Genomic DNA, 21,077 nt, shown 5'->3' with positions numbered 1-21,077 from the left:
CTCACCGGACCTGGGCTAGTACTGGGTCTTAATGGAGTTTATTTAATTCCCAGGAATTTCTTCTTGGTTTGTGGCTCAGACTGGGATGATTTCCTAGGTGAGTTTTATGTTTTGTTTTTTAAAATTTTTATGTATTTAGTATAGGGTCTCTGTATGCAGCTCGGTTTCATAGTGATCATCCTGTTTTCAGCCTCTCCAGTGCTGGGATTACAGGAGCACACCACTGTGCTTGCACTCGTTGGCCAGCTCAGCACACCCAGGGGCAGGGCTGAGTGCGGCATGTGGTGCAGGGATCAAACCCCCACCCCTGTGCTTGCCTAAGCAGGTGTGTAGTCAGTTGAGCTGTCTCGTCAGCCCTCGTTCCATGTTTTGAACACTCTTCCTGTTCTTTGGGGCTTTTTGTATGCACTATATTTGGTGTTGAGCAAAGGCCCCCTTTGGCTGCTGCTGTGCAGTAAACTCTAGAGGATTCCTGGACCTAATGAATTCTCTTATATGCTCTCTGTTCAGAGGTTCTTCTGTTTTCTCTGTTTCTACCATAAATAAGAGATGTAAGTCTTGTGGTAGTAGTATTTGTCCACTCCTACTTACGCTTTGGGATTCATGGTTATATTTTATGTTCAGTTTTTGTTGGGACTATTGTCCACGTGATTTTTGTATCTAATTTCTATGTCATTCTGTTTTTGGTGCTACTTATTTTGCATGGGTATTATAACATTAAAAAAAGATTACTGATGGACATCTTTCTGGAATCCTCTTGTTAATCTTTTGACATGGTGGTAAGAAGCATACTAATCATTAGATGAATGAGTTGAATAAGTTACTACAAATAATTCTAAGTAATTAATACCACAGATGTTATGATTTTTCAGTATGGGAAGAAATTTCTTATTAACTTATTAATTTTGGATTTTGTAATGCCTTTCTTTTTTTGAGGTTACATTTAGTCCGATAATTGATCAGATTTCATTGTGTCATGTGCTTGGTTGCTGTCCTTGGTGGCTAATCTTACAATTAAGTGCAAGTAGCTTTCAGCCACTTTGCATTTTGCTACATGGAAAAACTACACCATATTAACATTCATTTGCAATGTTTAAAATTTTTTTTTATTTTATGCAGTACCAGGGATTGAAATCAGGACCTTGCCCTTGCCAGGCAAGTGCTTATTCTACTGAGCTATCTCCCTGCCCCCATTTTCAATGTTTCTAAAGTAAAATATTTAAAGTAGACTACCTCTTTATTGATTTTTCCATTGAATGGTACTAAATTTTTGTTTAGTTTTCAAAGTGTCTTCTTCAGTATTAAATGTGAAGAAACAAATTCCATGAAGAGATATTTTTTAGATTGTCTTTGCTATGTCAGAGAGATATGATTCATGGAAGTAACCTTGATCAGACTGTAAATCATAAAAATGCAAATTATCCTCAAACATACTGACTTAAATATTGTTTACAACAAATTATTTGGAATAGATCTCCATGACTGACTGTAACATCTTGATTCGTCACTGCATGGTGACTAAAAACGACCAGATTACAAGTTGACCTTTTCAGTGGCTTTTCTAAGGGTCTATAAAACTCTTAGATTTTAAAGGAAGTTCTTTCAGTATGTTACAAAACGCCATCATAATTTGTCTTCCCTCCCGTTTTTTCCATTTACTCATGGCAATTAGCTTGCCTCATGGAGACTTTTGCTCTTGGCATTCTTTCACTTCATGAGAGATTATTTATTTTACAAAAAGCCTTTCTGGAAACTGTTCTAAACTTCATAAACATAAGCTTATTAATTCACAGTTCTCCTTTGGTGCAGAGCAGCCACATATAACTGATGGAACTTTATGGCTCTACTATACAAAGACAAATGACAGTATAGACAGATGATATTTTCTGATAATGGTCTTTCCTAATCCCTTGAACTTTTACGAAATGCCTTGAGATATGCTCAGGACCTCACTTTTTCCATTCTTCATTAGTTCAAAAGTATTATTCTAAGGTCAAAACATTTTACTTTCGGAAAGATTTAAGAGAGAGGAAATGTTATTTCCCAGGCACCACAGAACCCGTTGTAGAGGTAGAAGAAGACGCAGAGGACGTTGTTGTCACTGTTGCTTAAATAATCACGTGATCTCAGTTGGCTACACCGCGGCTCTGTGGAAATGAACAAGTGTCTCTTATGCTGCAGAATGGATATTGCTGTTATAGTTCTCTGGGTTTCCTCTTCTAAAATTGTTACTTGTTCCTTTTTAAGTTAATGAAGAGGAGAAAATAAGGTTGTGAAAAGCCAGATTCCTAGACAGCAATAAACTTCACTTACTGTAGCAGTGATTCTCTAACTACCATCCCTTTAATAGGAATTGTGGAGAAGAGTGATTTTGGGCTTATCCTCAATTTGTGTTAAGTGTGTGACGAGAGGATAGAGCAGACAGAAATCACACCTTAATGTACAATCTGAGTAAGAAATCATTTTGAGTTATGAATTTAATTTTCCAAATCAACTCACATGTTCTAAAAGTGAAATAATCAATAATTGATTATCTATTGCTTTTGCCCGATACATGACCTATGGTCCAGGTAACAAACTACAGACAGAAATAGTTGTATAAGATGTATATTTACTGAAAAATGAAGTTTATCAAAAGGATATTAGCTTAAAAAGGTTGAGTTTGCTCTGACCAAGCAGCCTGACTATGCCACAGATCGTACCACACATCCAGCTCCCTGGCTGCACCGAGCAGCTGGGCTAGTGGCAGGACTTCTAGTATGGGCCACGCACGCCACCACCCCGGACGCTGTGAAAGACGAGCTGACAGTGCTTGCTTAGCAAACCTTTTGCTTTTTTCCCCCTACCTTCCTGTTGTCAAGGAAGCTCTCAGGGTTTCTGATTCATGGTAAAAGGTAGAGATTGAATGTTAATAGAGAGATCTGTGTACGTGAAACCTGCAAAAGAGAGTGGAAAGCGTGCAGTCAGCGGTTGCAGCTCCCTCCTTGACTGGAAGCGTGTGGCTGGTAAGCGGTGCCGAGCGCTCTGAGCACGGTGGGGAGGGACAGGGATTCAGATGTGGTCTACTTAAAAAGGAAAAATACACTGTGAAAATTCCTGCTTTTCCAGCCAGCTAATTTTGTAAAGAGCTGTTTCACTTTTCTTTTCTTTTCTTGTGGGCTGATCGGGGTACTCCTGAAGCACGGACAAACTGAACAAGAGCAGCTGCAGTTTACCTGACACTCAACGTCTAATAATGCTCAAGTAACTTTCTTCAGTATTTCAAACTGCCTCTTCGTGTGTGCTTTTGTGTATATGTGCAGTAAAGAAAAGAATGACGTAATCATTCTCTGACCCTCAATTCTTCCTACTTTCTTCATGCCTCTTTTTTAGCAGACATGGGAAGCTGCGCTCAGGGAGAGTTGTTTATCCATATGATAATTACTTTGATCTGACAGCTTCTAATCAATGTGCCTCTAACAGTTGTAAAAATAAATAAATAAATAAACAAGCTTTTTCAAGTTTCTGTCCTGAGCTTGGCCTGAGGGTGAAGTAATTTAGCAGCTTCCTTGATTTTCTTTTTCTCAAGCTGAAAACCCAGGTTTTCTTTGGTGCTTGCCTCTCGCGCTCTCCCCGAGGCTTCCCGGACTCTGATTTCCCACCAAAGGTCCAGCACCTCAGCGAGGAGGCTTACCTGGCACTGCCTTTCTGCCCTGCCACCTGCGGGCGACTCTGGCTGGGGAGCAATCCGGCCTTCTGCGGAGGTTTGGAGCGGCGCCTGCCCGGCCGGGTCTCGCCAGCTGCGTGCTCCACAGCCCTGGAGAGCTGTGGAAGCGGAGCAGAGCGCTCAGTCAGCGATGGGCCCTCGCTGTGGGTCACCACCGCCGGGGAGAACCCACTGGCTCTGACGGGCTCCACCACAAGAATTTTGCGCTTAAGAATACAGACCAAGAAAGCTGTTAGCGCTACTCATAAAACAGCTTTACAAACGTACTATTCACAATCATCATAACTAGAGAGAAACCAGATGTTCATTAACAGTATAGTGGATAAATGAAGCATGCTGCGGTTAGTAGATGGGACAGCAGCAAGAACAAATAGATAACAGTAATACAGAAAGATAAAACAAAAATTTTGTACAGAGAAAAATCCAACACATAAAGAATATATGAAAGGCTGGCCAAATAGCTCAGCGGATTAAAGCGCCTGCTGAGCCAGCCCTGCCCCGGGGGCATGCTGAGACAGGGATTGAAACTGGGCGTGGTGGCGCGTGCCTGTAATCCCAGTTCTTTGGGAGGCTGAACACAGGCGGATCACTATGAGTCCAATCTTTGTAGTGAGACCCTGTGGACCCTTACTAAAAAAAAAAAAAAAGAAAAAAAGGAAAAAAAAGAAGAAAGAAAAAAAAAGAAGAAAAAGAAACTGTCGCTATTTCTTTCTCAATAAAATTAATTTAAAAAGTCATTCTTTTAAAGAAGTAAAAATTATGCATCATATGACACTAAAGAAATTGCAGTTGGCTGACTATTAATTTTCTTCAATAAAGATAGTTTTCACAGACAAAGAATATAAGAAGAATAATTCTATTATTAAAGTGTTAAAATACACAAAACCAATTCAGGCTAATAGAAGTAATGACACTGGTCATCTTTGGACAAGAAATAGTGACTTCAGAGTGATATGAGGGATGGTTCATTTGCTGGATATGTGTTTCTTGATATAGATGCTGTTTTATGAACATGTTTATGTTGAAGTTATCAAGGGTTTCATACTTTCCTGGTTGTGGGTTTTACTTCAGCAAAAGGTAAATGTATAATATAATAAAGCTAAAACACCCATACTGATACATTCTGATATTGCTTTTACTTTTGAAGATTGCTTTTCTGCTCAAATCAGAGTCACTTAAAAGTGCCAGTTAAAATCAGAGTCAATGTGGAGTCTGATTGCTCTGAACACCATTACCATGTTGCAGTTAGTTGTCATTTATTGTCCTTCTGTTGGATAGCTGGATAGGAATGAACTGTAAATATACCATGTGTAAGTGCCTCATTTTGAAATGAAATAATATACCATACATAATTTCATTTGGTTTTCATAGAAGAATGAAAAGGATGCAAGTAGAGAAATGTTCAACAAGGTAGTAATACAGAACACGTACCTCTCCTACGCTTGCTCTTTTTTAAAAATAATTTTATTGGGAAACAAATGACAATGAGACAGTTTCAAAACCAATCAGTAGGACAGTTTCAATAGCAAATACATATGGGTCGGGTTGGGTTGGGGAGATGGCTCAGTTGATTAAGCACTTCCCTGGCAAGCACAAGTGCCTGAGTTCAATCCCTGCTTCTACTACTACTACTACTACTAGTACTACTAGTACTACTAAATACATTGCACATTGTTGTCTCAGTGGTTATTCACTGTACAAGGTGCAGACATGACATCCCGTCCACAAGCACTATTAGAAGAAATCCTCTTATTCATTCAATTAAGAGAATGTAGCTATCTATGTATCCTATTTTGAATATACAGATACAAAATGATCCTTCATTTGTATCCCCTTTTTTTGTTTAGTTTTGTCAGAGAAAGGTATTCCATCATCATTTAAATATTATAGATGTGTGAATTCAGCAAAATATTCCATTATAGTCCAGTAGTCCATAATAGCAGTGGGTCATCTGCAGGACTGGCGGTGTCAGAAGCTGTTGACCTGAGCCCTTTACAGCCCAGCTTACCAACACGGCGTCACTCCTTATGCCTCGTTTTTATACCTTTCTGCTGGATGGTTAAGACCAAAATAAAGCACGTCCTATATAACAAGAAATGTAGCTTTTGTATCTGATAAGATCAGTCAAGTCCCCTCAGGATTTATCCTGAAACCCTGTACTGCAGTTTGTAGCTCCTTTGTCAGTGTCAGCCATGTGGATGGGTCACGGCCATTGCTCAACCAGTTCGCTCTCTGTGAAAGGCTGAGAGAATGTTTTCTCTCCATGTCCTACACTTGCCCTTAATTCACATTTTCAATCATACCATATAAATACTTGTAGCATCAACTATATATATAATATTCATTTATATATTTATATTATAATTATATATGTGTAATATATTTGGATAATATAATTATATATTTATAATATATTTGTATAATATGTATTATAATTATATGTATTTAGCCTGTGCAATATAACAGCCTGTGTAAGCACAAATTACTTACATTTATTTTAATATGAATATACTGAGCCCAAATACAATACATAGCACCATTCCAATTATATTCCTGTTATATTCCTGTTACAGCTCTTTGCATTTGAGTGACTGCTGGAGTTCCCAGCTAGAACATAAGTCCTACCGGGGCCCACCCAATTTGATGTCCATTTTCATCTGTGTTATCTTCCACATTAAATGATACACACTAGAAATGCAAATGATATGCTTAGGTGATGCAGTGTTCATGCAAGAACTTCCTGGATTGCCTTGTATAATGTATATATTCTAACACTCGAAACCTGATAAGAAACAGTTGAAAAAGTAAGAAAGTAAACATGATTTATAATTTTCATGTGAAAATTAAACGTAACTCTACGTGCAGAAACTTCGCTGATTTGAACGGCATCTGCTAATAGCAAGTAAACAGGGAGAGCAAGAGATTTTGAGGCCAATTTTAAATTATGGCAAAGATTTCTGGGGACTGCAGTAGTGGTGTGCATGGAAGAACTGGTCATGGCTTTACTTGTCACTGTTATCGTAAGTGTGAGTTTATTTATTTTTCATTTTGTTTTATTTTTTAATTTTAATTTTTTTTTGTAGTGTGAGTTTATGAGGTTTTGGGCTACTAATAGCGTACCATTCCTTCAGGTTCCCTACCTATATGCATTTCTAACTTTATCTATGTGTATGCAATGCATGCATGTGCCTAAATATTGCACACAGTCATACTTTATGAATGGCTTTTCAGGCAATGATAAATTTAAGATGCTAAATGAGTAGTTAAATTTGTAATTTTTCTACAAAATTCTCTCTCACTGCTAGTTTACTAGCAGATTAGGATGTTACGTTGTGTTCTAGTAACATTTACTATTTTTCAGCTTTTATTTTTTCTAATAGATCACAAATCTTCATAAATAAAAATCATAAAAATATTGTTGAAATAGCAGGAAAAAATCTTCCAGTACAACTATTACTGATATAGTCAGTATTATTGTTACATTTACTGTATTCTAATAATTCAGAAAGCAGCAGGATTTCAGGTACTTTTAGAATTCCTGAGCATTTTCATTTTTGTTGGCTAAATTCTAAAGATTAATATCTGTTAGATATTTGAAAGTGGTAAAATCAAATAGGTGTTGTATCTTAATTTTTTAAATCCTGGATAAAATAGTATTTGTCATATAAATTGTCATAAGCTAGTATACACTAAGCACTTCGATCAGTGTGAATTTGACTATAACGTTAGGAATGGAAGATCTCAGAAAAATGTGACAAGAGTTGATGGTGGCCTTGTGGAGAAAGAGGCGTTTGAGTTTTCAAGTGTGGGTTATGATGAGATAGTGGGCAAAGGGTTTAAAAAGGGGTTACTTATGGGTAAGAAGAATAAGGTAATGAAAGCATACAAAAATACTTTATGTGGCTAAATTATCGAATACATTTTCACTTTTTCATGGAATTGAGAATTTCTATTATAATAGAATAAATGTGGAAATCTTGGCAATACGGGCCAGGACTGCCTTTCGGGTGCTTGAGCAGCTGCTGCTCAGCAGCAGTTGGACATAGCGTATGTTGGAGTACGCCCTGATAACTCGTCAGATTTGTTCCGTGTAGCTGCCACTGTGGCATCTCTTTTTTGCTGAAGTTATTTGTATCTCAGTTACACTCTGACACTTTTTGCCTTTTAAAAGTTTTTCCTGCATATCTGATTGTGATGGTGCAGCCTGCGGCTCACCACCTATCTCCTGCCGAACCCAACGCATCCTGCAATGGCTAATGCCAGCAGCATGTGAATCCGTGAGCCCGTATTTTATTTAAACGAGACATTCAACCATCTGGTGGGAAAGCCTACGCGATAAGGTCTGGGCACCTCAATAGAGACAGAGTCTGAAGTTCTTCCTGCTCATTCGCTCCCTGCTGACTGTGCGCTGTGCGCCTCCGGATGACAGACTAAGCTTTGCTCCGCAGCCCTAATCTCTCTCGGACCTGTGAGCAATGAATTATTTCATGCGTTTTTGTTTTCGCTGCTCATTGTGTTGCACCTGGCACCCGCGTCTGCGTCTATCTTTCCTTTTGTTTTCGGGGACATAGCGCAGACTGGTTATCTTGGCTTATAGCCTTTCTCATGAGAGAGACTTCAAAGCCAAATTAGAACGTAATCACATGAGTCCGTGAGTTTTGATCAAGGAAGAATAATTATGTGTTTGAGACTCTGAAGGGGGACAATATTTATTAAATGTTTTTTTTTTGCTATGTTGAATATATTTATAGCAACAAAACTATTATTACTAAATAAAATATACTGAACTTTCTCAACTAGTTAAAACTCATATTATAATATGTAATTATTTAAAAATACAGATTCTCAAGTTAGGATTACTCAAGGGCTGGCCAAATAGCTCAGCGGATTAAAGCACACGCAAGCAGGAGCAGGGGCTAGGGGTTTCATCCCCGGGCCTGCTCTGCCTGCCCCACCCCGGGGCACACCGAGACAGAAATTGAGACTGGGCGTGGTGGCACGCCCCTGTAATCCCAGCTCTTGGGAGGCTGTCACCAGGAGAATCACTAGGAGTCCGATCTAGTAGTGAGACCCTAAACACCCTGTAGACCCTTCCCTAAAATAGAAAAAAAAAGAATTATTCCAATGTAACATGAATAAATCTGATATTAAATTCATCTATTTTTCATATATTTACTAAATAACTCATAATTTCTTGTTATTTCTCAAATACTAGATATTTTAGTCACTTTTGAGCTACTTGGACTCTTGGAATCCCCTCAGTGTATAGACACAGCTTTTTATAGGCGATGCAGAGGGCGCTGTGACCTGTGCCAGAGAGGCTGAGGGCTAATGGAGAGGGGAGCCACGGACGCTGAAGAGCTCAAGTGAGGAGACCCTCCAAGTCCCTTGGAAAAACTCGCTTTTATTCTGAGTGAGACAGGAAAATACTGAAGAATTTTAATAAAAGGATTCGTATGCTCAAAAATTTTAAAACAGCTTAGGAAGAAAAATTTAAAATAGAAAAACTAGCTATTACGACTGGATATGATGCATCTTCCCAAAAGCTCATGTTGAAATTTGATTGCCATGGGCCAGAGAGACAGCTCGGGCAGTCTAAAGTGCCTGCTTAGGCCAGTTGAGGCAAGTGCAGGGACTGCAGTTCAATCCCTGGTACCACATGCCGTGCCAGTCCCGCCCCCAGGGGGTGGGCTGAATGGGCCACAAAAAGAAAAAAAATGATTGCTAGTGATATGGAGTCAAGAGGTGGTGGCATCCTGAGAAGCTAATTTGGTCATCAGGGCTCCAATCACGTGGATAAATTAATTATCAGAAAAGAGAGCATTTAAAATGGTCCCATAATTATAGGAAAATGCGTGCATCTTAAGACCATAATGTTAAGTGAAATAAATCAAACACATAAGTTTAAATATCAATAATTTCTCTTACATAAGAACTCCCTAAAATTAATAAAGACAAAATACAATATGAATAATGAGAAGTAAGGAGACGGTTCCTTCTAAAATGTGAAGGGAATTGAGATAAGGGGCAAAAGAAAGCAGGAAAGGGGAGTGGAGGAAGCAAAGATTAAGATGTAAGGATGAGCAAGATAGCGCAGCTGCTGAAGCTCCTGCCTAGCCAAGCACAGGGACAGGAGTTGGACGTCCTGCAGCACATGCCTTGTGGGCTTCACCTCAGGGTGTGCATGCTGGTGCACGCCCGTCATCCCAGCGCTGGGGAGGCTGAGAACAGGAGGATCACTAACGCTCTGAGCTGCTTAGTGAAACCCTGTACCAAATACATAGAAAAAAAGGAATTAAGATGAATTATGTGCATGTTCTCTATACATATGGACTGTAATCTTTATGTACTGTAAATAAAAAAGAATAAAAAATAAAAAAATTGTCCTAAATTTTGGAAAGGACAAAGCTGTCATTGTGAATTGAGATATTCTAAGTAAAACAAAATTTTGGAGGAAGACACACAGTTTAGTTTTCAAATAAGTGTGGAATGCCCATCACATGAAAAGGTGATTGTGACTACTAAGTCATGTCTTTAAATCTGTGTAATTTCTTTCAGAGATTATGTATATTCTAGTATTGCAAGATCACATATATTCTTTGTTCTTTTGAAGGAGCTCACAGTAAAAAGGATTTACAATTATAGATGGTATTTTCAAGAATTTCACTACTTGAAAGTTGCATTTGAAAAATTAACATAATTTAATATCTGCAAAGTATTACAGTGCTGAATATTTCGTTAGAACTGGACCCAGATGTTTAATATCAGATAACACTTCTTTGATTTAGAAAGATCAAGTGTAGGGCCAACGAGATGGCTCAGTGGAATAAGTGCTTCCCTGGCAAGAGCAAGGGCCTGAGTTCAATCCCCAGTTCTGCCAGAAAAAAAGATCAAGTGTATATTAAAAATAAAGTAAATGATAATTTAAAATTTAGCTTCTTATTTATTTATTCATTTCTTTATTTATTTTGGTGCTGAGAATCAAACTCAGGACCTTGTGTTTGCCAGGCAGGCACTTAAACCACTGAGCTATCTCCCCAAGCCCTCTTTTCTATTTTAGAAGTATGTCATTTTCATGTTCTTTTCAATTCTTCCATCTTCTCCCCTTTTCCCTTTTCCTACTTCCTTCCTTTCTCATGAGCATACATTTTGTTTGAGAGAACATTTCCTACAGTTGTGGTACCACAAAAGGGGTTTAAAGACATTCCTTGGTAAGTCATTTGCAGGTGTAAATATATAACTGAAAGCTGAGCAAAATATCTAAAATATAACTGCTGTGATATATAGTAAATGTTGAAGATGCTAGGTAGAATGGGAAAAGTACAGATAGATTTTCTAAATTTATCATTTCAAACTATGTGGTTACATTCTATATAGGTAAGTTTTACGTATGTCAATTAAAATGATTCTATGTGTCATGCTTCATTATGATGGACCAGAATTTATGACTGTGTGAACTTATATTTATTAGTGAGCTCATATAACAGTAAAATATGAACTTTGTAAACCTTTTCTCTGACTCTGAGCACCAAAGAATAGAGAAAGCATGCAGAAAAAGGCAATTGAGATATCTTGGTCTATGTAAACAGTACATATGTGTCATGCTTACGTAAATCTTGGCAGAGTTTATGTGGGAAGATTTAATTTCATTTGTAGAAATAAGTCTTAACAATTATTCCACAAGGCCCCTCAAAATTTCTACGAATAACACTACAGAAATGTCACATGAAACAGCTGTGTTTTAGATTTCATATATTTTCTAGATTACTAACTTCAAAGCCTGGCTTAGCTGTTTAATTTTTAGAAGACAGGATAAACAAACTATAGAGATATGACATCAGTTTTAATAAAACATCTTCCTTGAGAATGTCCATTTATCTCCACTAAACAAGATTTCCTGGAATGAACAAAGAACATATAAACTGCTGAATATGGTTGTGTTTATACACAGTTTTCAGAACAGAATTTTGTAGTTGACAAATTCTGCCTCTCACTACTAGGGAGGCTTGTTGGTAACCTAACATCAAGAATATGTTAATGTCTTAAGGAGAATATTATAAGTAGAGAGGAGAATAAATACTATCAGGAATTTAATGGCTTAAAAGGAGAAACACAAGGCAGTGGGATCCCAAGATTCAGAACATTAAAGGCTGACAAGTCAACTCCTTCTGGATGTCATAGAAATAGGAGAAAGAAAGCTTCTTATTCTGAAATTCCTTTAAAGCCAACCTGTGGTCAAAGAGTAGAGACAAGGAGGCATTTTCCTGTTTATACCTGAGAACTGCACCACTGTCTCCAATAAAATGATAGAAAGAAGCCTGAGGGCAAGGAAGTTATATATTTATGGTTGTAACCAGTATATTAAAAAAAAAAAAGACAACTTCATGTTTGCTGCTGGTGGTCATGAAATGGCTGAAAACAAATAACACAGAAGTACAGGAAAATTTGGTGAAGTCATAATAATAGAATTTCTTTGATCTCAGAGTTTGAATTTTATAGCTATAAAATATTTTCCCAGGTACCAGAAATAATTTTACACAATTACACTAGTGAGGAAACATACCTTTAATGTGCCAATTGAATGGATACTTCAATTAATGGATACTTTTACTGTGTTAATTGAATGGATACAAAATGAAAAATAAAGAGATATTAATAAATTTTTCTTGATATTTTGGGGAGGTGGCATGCCCTTGTGTCTATGGCCAAATGACCTACACATGTATGTGCATGCGACACAGATAGATGCCAAAGATGAATATAATTATTTTGTAGTTTTTTAGTGAAAAATGTATTTCCAGGGCCTCAAGCTTGCACCAATTTTTTTTAAGATTTTGTACAGCTCCCTAAGAAGACAGTTTTTGAAATGCATACTAGAGAATCATAAAACTGACATGTCACTAAATTTTTAATAATATTGAGGCACGAGTAAATAACCAACTTTTAGAGCTTAATTGGTACGACAGATATGTCACTTCTGATCCAATAAAGATTGGGCAACAGAACACTTAAAATTCCTAGACTTAGAGTTAAATGGAATTTGTTGTTGACTTTGGTATAAAGAAAGGTATTTTCTGTGTAGAAAAAACAAAAAGTACCAAAAATATTCAATGATCAGTATGGCGGACAGTGGTAGGGAAAGCCAGTACTTACCAAAGCCTTCTTTCTCCTTTGTAGATACATAAATGAGGGTGATGTCTGGCTCCTTCTTCATTAGTTTAGGACCATGTGCAAATTCTGGTCAATTGATTATGGCCAGTGATGAGCATGCCACACCTATGCCTGACACATGAATACCTGTCAAATCCTCATGACTCTTCATCCCTTCAAACTGGACAAAATGGGACAAAATGCAGGTTTGGGGTTGAAGATGTTGCTGCCATAGGATGGAACGAGCCTGAGACTCTTCAGTGCTATGGATCAGATCTAAAATATCCCCAAAGTCCCACGTGTTCAGAGCTGGGGTTTTGCAAGATAATGGGGTCACGTGGGGCTGTATTTATCAGCCGTCTGATTCATCTACTGATGAGCTCCTAGCTAACTGTGCTGCCAAGGGTTGGGGCTCAGCCAGAAGAGCTGCGTCACTGCGAAGGACCTTTCCCTGGCTTCCGGCTTGCTGCTTCCTACCTGCTGTGGGTGGAGTGTCTTTTCCTCTGCTGTTGTCATTCAGCCATTCTGTTCCTTCTCTGGTGCCAGCTGACCATGGACTGAAACCATCAACCAAAATCAACTGCTCTTCCATTAAACTATGGATGTTGACTATTCTCTCCCAGTGACAAAAGCATTCAGCTACTGTGAAGTGGTGCTCTTTTGCTTTCTGAAGCCTAACCCAGGGTGACACATGATGTGAGGAGCAAATCTATTGATTGATGTGTAAAAATTACTTTTTACTTGTTTAGAATATCCTATTCTCTCTCTCTCTCTCTCTCTCTCTCTCTCTCTCTCTCTCTCTCTCTCTCACACACACACACACACACACAGACACACACGATTGACACTGCAACCCTGAAATTTCAAAGACAAATAGCTATAGCATGTATCTATTATATATTATTTCTAATCCCAAGAAATAGGTCATGAGTCCTGTTTTATCATTATCAAAATTAAAAGAAAAGAGAACAAGTTTGTAGGAGGAAAATTTATTGAGAATGGGTGACCTATCAACATTCAAGAGGAAATAAAATATCTCTACTTCTCTCATATTGAAAATCCAGAGCAATTATGAGAAAAGAATACAGAAAATGTCTAGATTGAACTTTTGAAATTCACCCGCTAATCTAACATTCACTGAGGGAGAAGGGAACTCACTTAAATTGCTGTCTGCAAGGAAATTTTCAGTCAAAAATAAAAGATGGTGGCAACACAATATTTTGTGTAAAACAAATCTGTCTTACGACTATTATAGAATTTAAGATTTCTGAAAATGCCAGAGCAAGGGAATAGATACCTAAGAGACATGGGTAGAAAGGCCCAGGAAGTCACAGAGCGAGCCTGTGACTTGAGGGTATGCGGCAGGAGCCATTTGATAGCACTGGGGCAAGGCCTGGAATCTGGGGGCAGTGCACAGCTAGGCACGTGCACTCTTATGGAAAAGCCACTACTATTGTGGACTACTGGACTATATAGGAACACTGTGCTGACTTCGTACACCTACAATATTTAGATGACAATGGGACACCCTTCTCTGACAAAACTAAACAAAAAAAGGGGATACAAATAAACGACCATTTTGTCTCTGTGTATTCCAAATAGTTAGGATAGATATACAGCCACATTCTCTTAATTCAAAGAATAGAAAGATTTGCTCTCATAGTGTTTGTAAACAGGATATCATGTCTGCATCTTGTACAATGAATAACCACTAAGACAACAATATGCAGTATATTAATTATTGAAACTGTCCTACTAATCGGATTTGGAACTGTCTCATTACTATTTGTTTCTCAATAAAAGTATTTTTAAAAAGAATGTTCAAACTGCAGTATTGTATATGATGTTAAAAGATGGAAGTGTGGGGAGTGCTAGATCCCCAGGAAACACAGTGGACCTTGAGGGCTGCCAGCACTAATCCAGTCAGCAATAAAACAAATAGATTTTTGGCCATTGCTTTTCTTTCATAGTTCCTTCTATACAAAATAAATTTCAATATCATCTAAAATAATATTTCTGGGCTGGAGAGATAGCTCAGCGAACTAAAGCATCTTCTTAGGCAAGTGTCTGGCCTGCAGTTCGATCCCCAGCACCACATGCTGTGCCAACCCCACCCCCAGGGCAGGCTGAGCCGGTCACAGACTCAGGGACATAGTGGTGCACACCTGTAATCCTAGTGCTGGGGAGGCTGAAAGCAAGAGGATCATTACGATTCTGAGCTGCCTAGTGAGACCTGTAACAACCAAATACTTATTTATTTATTCATTTATTTATTTATTTATTTGCAGAACCGGGGATTGAACTCATGCCCTTGCACTTGCCAGGGAAGTGCTTATTCCTCTGATCCATCTCCCTGGCCCCAACCCAATACATTTAAAAAGTAAATAAAATAATGTTTGGCACATGAAGGATAATAGGTACTTATGTAACAAGTGCTAAATACTTTTCTGTTGATGAAACTCAGTTTCTCAAAATCTATTCTAATACATATGTATTTCAGGGTAAGGGAGTGTCTAAATGTCAAAAAGCAACAGAAACAATAATAGTTTCAAAATTGAAGTTATTTTAATTATACCTTTCCTCTTTCATGGTATCATTTAGGTAAGAAATTAAATCAGGTAACATATTTCCAACGTGCCTTTAGAACTGATTATTCTTCCAAAAGTCTCTGAACTCATGCCCACTCTAGCCGGAGTCTGTAGTGATAAGTTTACGAAGATTTTCCAGGGTTTCACCTTTCTAATTGATTTGGAAAGCCTGCAAGGCCTCTCTACTTCATGTTTGCTGGCTTTGTTTTAAAAAGATGACAAAAGGGAACTGTGTCTGTAGCTACTCAGACACCAGAGCACTTGAGGCAAGGCATTGTGGGGACAGTGGCACGCCTGCACTGCTCGCCTCGTTATTAATGGTATTATAATTAGACCCATCAGTTTTAATTAGGATGCCGTCATTCAGCAGTCTAATAAAATGCAATGCTGAGGAAAATTGGTCTGGCCTTGACTCTTGATTACTTTCCTTGATGCTAAGCCTTATCAAAATAGAAATTGATTCTTTCTAGGTAACCTAAGTCCCATCTCTCTTCCTTATTCTTCTCTTGCTGTCTTAGACACAGCCTTGTTTCCTTAATTCATATCCTGTCTTCATCCTTAATTCATACTGTGTCTTCATTCTCAATTTATGTCAGTCATACCTTGTTCCCTGGTATGAACTAAAAGGGTAGGGCTTAGCCCTTGTCAGCAAGAGCGCTGCTCAGTTCAACTTCTCCTCCATGGAATATACCAGATCATAGTGTCATAATCCTAAAGGCTGGCTGAGAGAGAAGGCAGATAGCTCTAAACCCTGGTCAGCCTCCACATAAATCAAAGTCAGAGAAAGCTGAAACTGTGGCTGGAATTTTAGATTGGTAACGACAGTGGCATTAGCATTACAAAAGAAATAGTTTGACGATTTTTACAGGAGATTTGTTCAAGTATATTTTTCTGAAGCCATATGACATTAATTTTTAAGGTAAATAAACAAACACCCTCAAGAACTAGGTGATTGATGTTTCCTTCACTGCTATTTAAATCTCTTTGAGATCAGAATAATTTGAAATAACTGATATTTCCTCTGAATCAGAAAGTTCTTCAAATATAAATCTTGAAAACAGACTTAAAATTTTAGAATAGTTTTAGCTTAATTGTCCAACAAGGATTTTTAAAATGATATTGTTGGAAACAGAATTTAAGTGTATGTTTCTGTGTAAAAGTAATTGAACTGCAGTTTTCCTTATTTTTCTTTAAAAATACTTTACCTTAGTAATGATGTTTTAAATCAAAGCGCCAGTAGAAATTAATTCAAAGAAGATATTGTGATCTTCATAAAAGATCATTTTCCTTATCGTAGCATAGCTGTTGCTTGAGACATTGAAAATCTCATTAAGGTTCTGAATTTTCCTTTCCATGTAACCCTCAGAGAGTGAATAGTAGCTATTTATCTACGTACTTTCGGATGAAGTGGGTATTGTGACTATATAAAATGCTTTATGCAGCACTAAACAGTCTCAAAATCTTTATAAAAATGTCTAAGAAGAATTTGGGAAGTGTATTAATGGTTTTATCTGACTTTGAGGTGTGCCTCTAGGAGTCCATTCAGTTTTGGCTTGTGGGTGAAGATAGAGGAAAATTTAACTGAAGTGTTTCTCCACATGCCACTCCTTATTATACCAGCAACCAGCCCATTGAGCATTTGATGCAAAGAGAGGAGCTCATGTATGACAAAAATTCCATAATTCATTCAACACACTGCATAAGTAAGCTTCTCAACTGAATTTGTCTATCTTAAGAAATCTACATCAACATAGAACTCAGTGAGCTGAGCTATATCTGGCACTAGCTCATGCTTTTGGTATACGCTGAGGTCTTAGTAACTCTACTGCACACAGTCTGATCACACTGAAATTGAAAAGCATGCTTCCTAGGTAACATTTGCACAAGTAACAGAGTATTAGTGAGAGAGGCAAACTCCAACTATGCTACTTTTATCAGGATGTGACACTATGTTTAAAACATATCCTCTGATATGTTCTTGGTTCATCTTGTTATAATTGCATTAAGCGGATATGACAGAGGCTGTCAGGAGAGAGGCCAGTTCATTCCCTTACACCCAGTAAAGAATGACTGATAATCTGGAAGTGATGAAAAATGGAAAGATTATGACATTTTTATGATAAAATCTATAGACATTTATAAAGGAAATTCTAACTACAGAGATGCCTCACTTGTCAAATTTAACTCATTTGAATTTTTTTCCAAACACTGAAAAGTTTGAAAACTGAACATGTTTTTTCCATAAGAAATAATGGAAACCCAAAAATAACTGATTCTGAATCCCAAAAGTTACAGCCCTAAATTCTTTCTGCCAAGACTTTAACAAACTCTGTGATGATTTCCTTCTTTAACTCTATCATGATTCTCACAGTTTTCCTCTTCGCCTTACCGTCGGTATCACTGACTTTCTCTGGAGCCGTGGTTATGATACTTGATGCGAACAGGGGAGCTCATGTGTGCAAGGATGCTTCAAAGCATGCTTAGTGTGCTCGCAGAGGCAGGTAGGTTCTCTGGTCAAGAGCGGGGCTTGCCTGGAGCATCACTCCTTGTGCCTGCTTTAAGGCGGGGCATCTCGTTCATTCTCAGCCTGTAAAGCTTTTCTTTATTCAAGTTGGATTTTCAGCCTTAGACATGTTATGGACACTGAGTAGATCTTTTTCTAACTTTGGTGTTTGAGTTGTGGTATGTTCTAGCTTGGAGCCATTTGACAACCAAGGAATTACCATACAGAAATATACGCTAAAGATTTTTTAGCATATATTTTGATAGTAATACTCTTTAGAAAAAGTAGAGAAGGTATATTTAAAACCCTGTAGTCAGAGAGGCTACTGGAGGGTCTAAGAGAGATTCCAGGAATGAAGTATGAAATAACTATTCTAAAGTCATTCAGGACAAGGCGTATAGCTTGGCCACTAATGAATCTCCTGTCACCTGGCCTAAACCTTCTGGAGTATTTCTTCATGTAAACATAGTGGTGGGAGCTGAAAAGCAAACATCTGAAATGTTTAACCCGACAATCTTAGAGTTTTTCTAGGTCAAACAGTAGTGTGGGCTGGGTAGATAGCACAGCAGTCCAAGCGCCTGCCTGGCAAACACAAGGACCCAGGTTTGACCACTGGAACCACACATCATGCTGGCCCTGCACCGAGCTGGCCACCAAAACTGGACGTGGTGGTGCAGACCTGCAATCCCAGTGCTGGGGACCCTGAGACAGGAGGATCACTATGAGTCTAGCTGCATAGCGAGACCCTGTACCAAATAAGTAAACAAGTAAATAAATAAATAATAAAAAACAATTTAAAAAATACTAGTGTGAAGCCTATATCTGGAAAAGCATAAAGTTAAGGCATAATAACCAGATGTTCCTTCCATGCATTCAGGAAAGGGAGAGGTGTTGTAAATGTGCTCCTGTCTCAGAAGATCACAGTGAATTATTTCCCATATCCAAATGTAATTGATTTGGGAAAATAACTAACTTACAGTCATGTTAAAGTTGATCTGAGCATAAGATCCCACTGGAAAAGCAGCAGATCCCTGCAGAGAAAGCTACATTGTTCAGGGTGTAGAAAGCGGGGGCCCAGGAATGCGTTATAGATTTTCAGTCAGAGATGATGTCTGAATGAGGGACTGTATGTAATAGACCCTGGGTGATGGAAGAGGTAATTCTCGGCAGTCATGAAAACACTCAGAACTCTATGTCCAGAAAGTTCTATAAGAATTAAATATAGCCCATAGCCTGGTGGGAGAAAATTTAGAAGTATGTAAATATGACCTCTTCTAGTCCTCACTGTTTTTCTCTCAGCCAGCTTTCCTCCCACTCTAAAAGCTGCCAAGGCAGTTTAGGCTTCAGGTGACGGTGGAGGAGGGAAACTGATCCGTGAATACAGCAGCCCACCACATCCGTCTATGCATGATGTGTCAGGAACCAAAGAAGATGAGAACGCTAAACTTTATGTTAACTCTGAAGTATTACATATGATTGGACATTTTGATTGCTAAAATGAGACTGCATAACTTGAAGTAATCAGAGAACATTTCATTATCTAACTGACTGAGAAACGATATAAAATGTGTCTCAGATTTCACCCAGACAGAAAAATAACTGGTTCCACACAATGGATCTGCATGAGTGGTAGGGGGAGAAATTTGCATTCAATTTCCCATCTTGTGAGTCCTGCTTAGTTAACATACCGGTCACACAGTTGCTCAGGAAGTTTGCTTGCATTTGTAGAGAAAAATGCCAAACTAATACAAATTTTATTCATCCAAAAATCATCATGCCAGTTAATCTAGATTATCAATTTAGCTAGCTTGAGATTCCCGAGAAAGGTTTTGGACCATGAAGGGAGTAACTGAAGGGCTGTTAGGAAGTGGAGCCCAGCTCAAGAATATGGACCATGAGAGTGCGACAGTGGGTCTGCAGCCAGTCCTGGTCCTTCCTCTCTGGGTCTTTCCTAGGCTTTGCCTCCCAGCTGTGGATGAAGCAGCGTTGCTTAGCCATTCTCTTCTACCACCATGGTTTTGCCTTGGAGTCAACTGTTTATGGGCTGAAACTCTGAGTCAAAAATTGACCTCTCCTGCCTTAAGGTGTCAGGTATTTGGTCCTAGCACAGGGAAATCCACCGATGTGGTCACAGAGGAGTCAACCTTACTAAACAGGTTTTTGCAGCTTTCACATTTATGGTACACACAGGATGTGATACTCACAAGGTAAAGGAGGAGAGGTTTAAATCAGTTCATTTTTTCTGAGGACTTAGACCATGGTTAGCTAATTCAAAGGCAAAAATATCATAACAGAAGGGCATGATGGACCAAAGATATCAGCAGAACCATGCTAAAGAATACAAGAGCAAGAGCCATATGCAGTGAACAAAGATATGCCGCCATGACCCAGTCCAGACACACCAAAAATGTGTTTCAGTCATCTTGTAGAATTTTCCTAATTCAGTCCAACTGGCATCTTGATTAACAGTCACTGTCTACCCTTGGTCAATTTAATGCAAATCACATCTCTTTAAGCCAGATTAAATCTACAAATAAGCACAATAAAAAGTGTATAATTCTGCCTAAATGATAGGACTGTCTGTGTATGGCTGAAACAGAATAAGCACTTTTCCAAAAACTACATAATCCCAGCTTCATTACCTAGTGCAAGTCAGGTTTTCTTTGAGATTCAGGCCAAACTCTTGGCTGAGGACCACTGTAAAACAAAAACCAATTTACATAACTCCAAAGTACAGGGGAAGAGGGTGAACATTCCTACTGTAAAATGAGAAATGGGAAGATAAAAGGGAATTGTAGCAGAACGAGTTAGAAACTGAAGGGAATAATTAAATTGCATGGCTTCATGGTCAGAGTTTGGGGTACACCACAGAGAAATGCGAGCTACAAAGAGCTTGGGCAACCCCGCCATTACAGCCTTGTTGATTATAACACACATATCCCCTACGATGGGCGGGCCCTGCTCCTTTCCTGAAATCTGCTTCCACAGACGGGCACATTCCTGGCATCTCCCACTCTGTGGCGTCTCCACTGGACTTTTGGCTTCATTTTACAAGTGCACACATGATGCCTGCAGGGACTGCACGCATGATGCCTGCAGGGACTGCACGCATGATGCCTGCAGGGACTGC

Source organism: Octodon degus, unplaced genomic scaffold (genome assembly GCF_000260255.1).
Source record: "Octodon degus isolate 3935 unplaced genomic scaffold, OctDeg1.0 scaffold00066, whole genome shotgun sequence".
In the NCBI taxonomy this organism is placed as follows: domain Eukaryota; kingdom Metazoa; phylum Chordata; class Mammalia; order Rodentia; family Octodontidae; genus Octodon; species Octodon degus.
Note: the sequence above shows the minus strand (reverse complement) of the source record.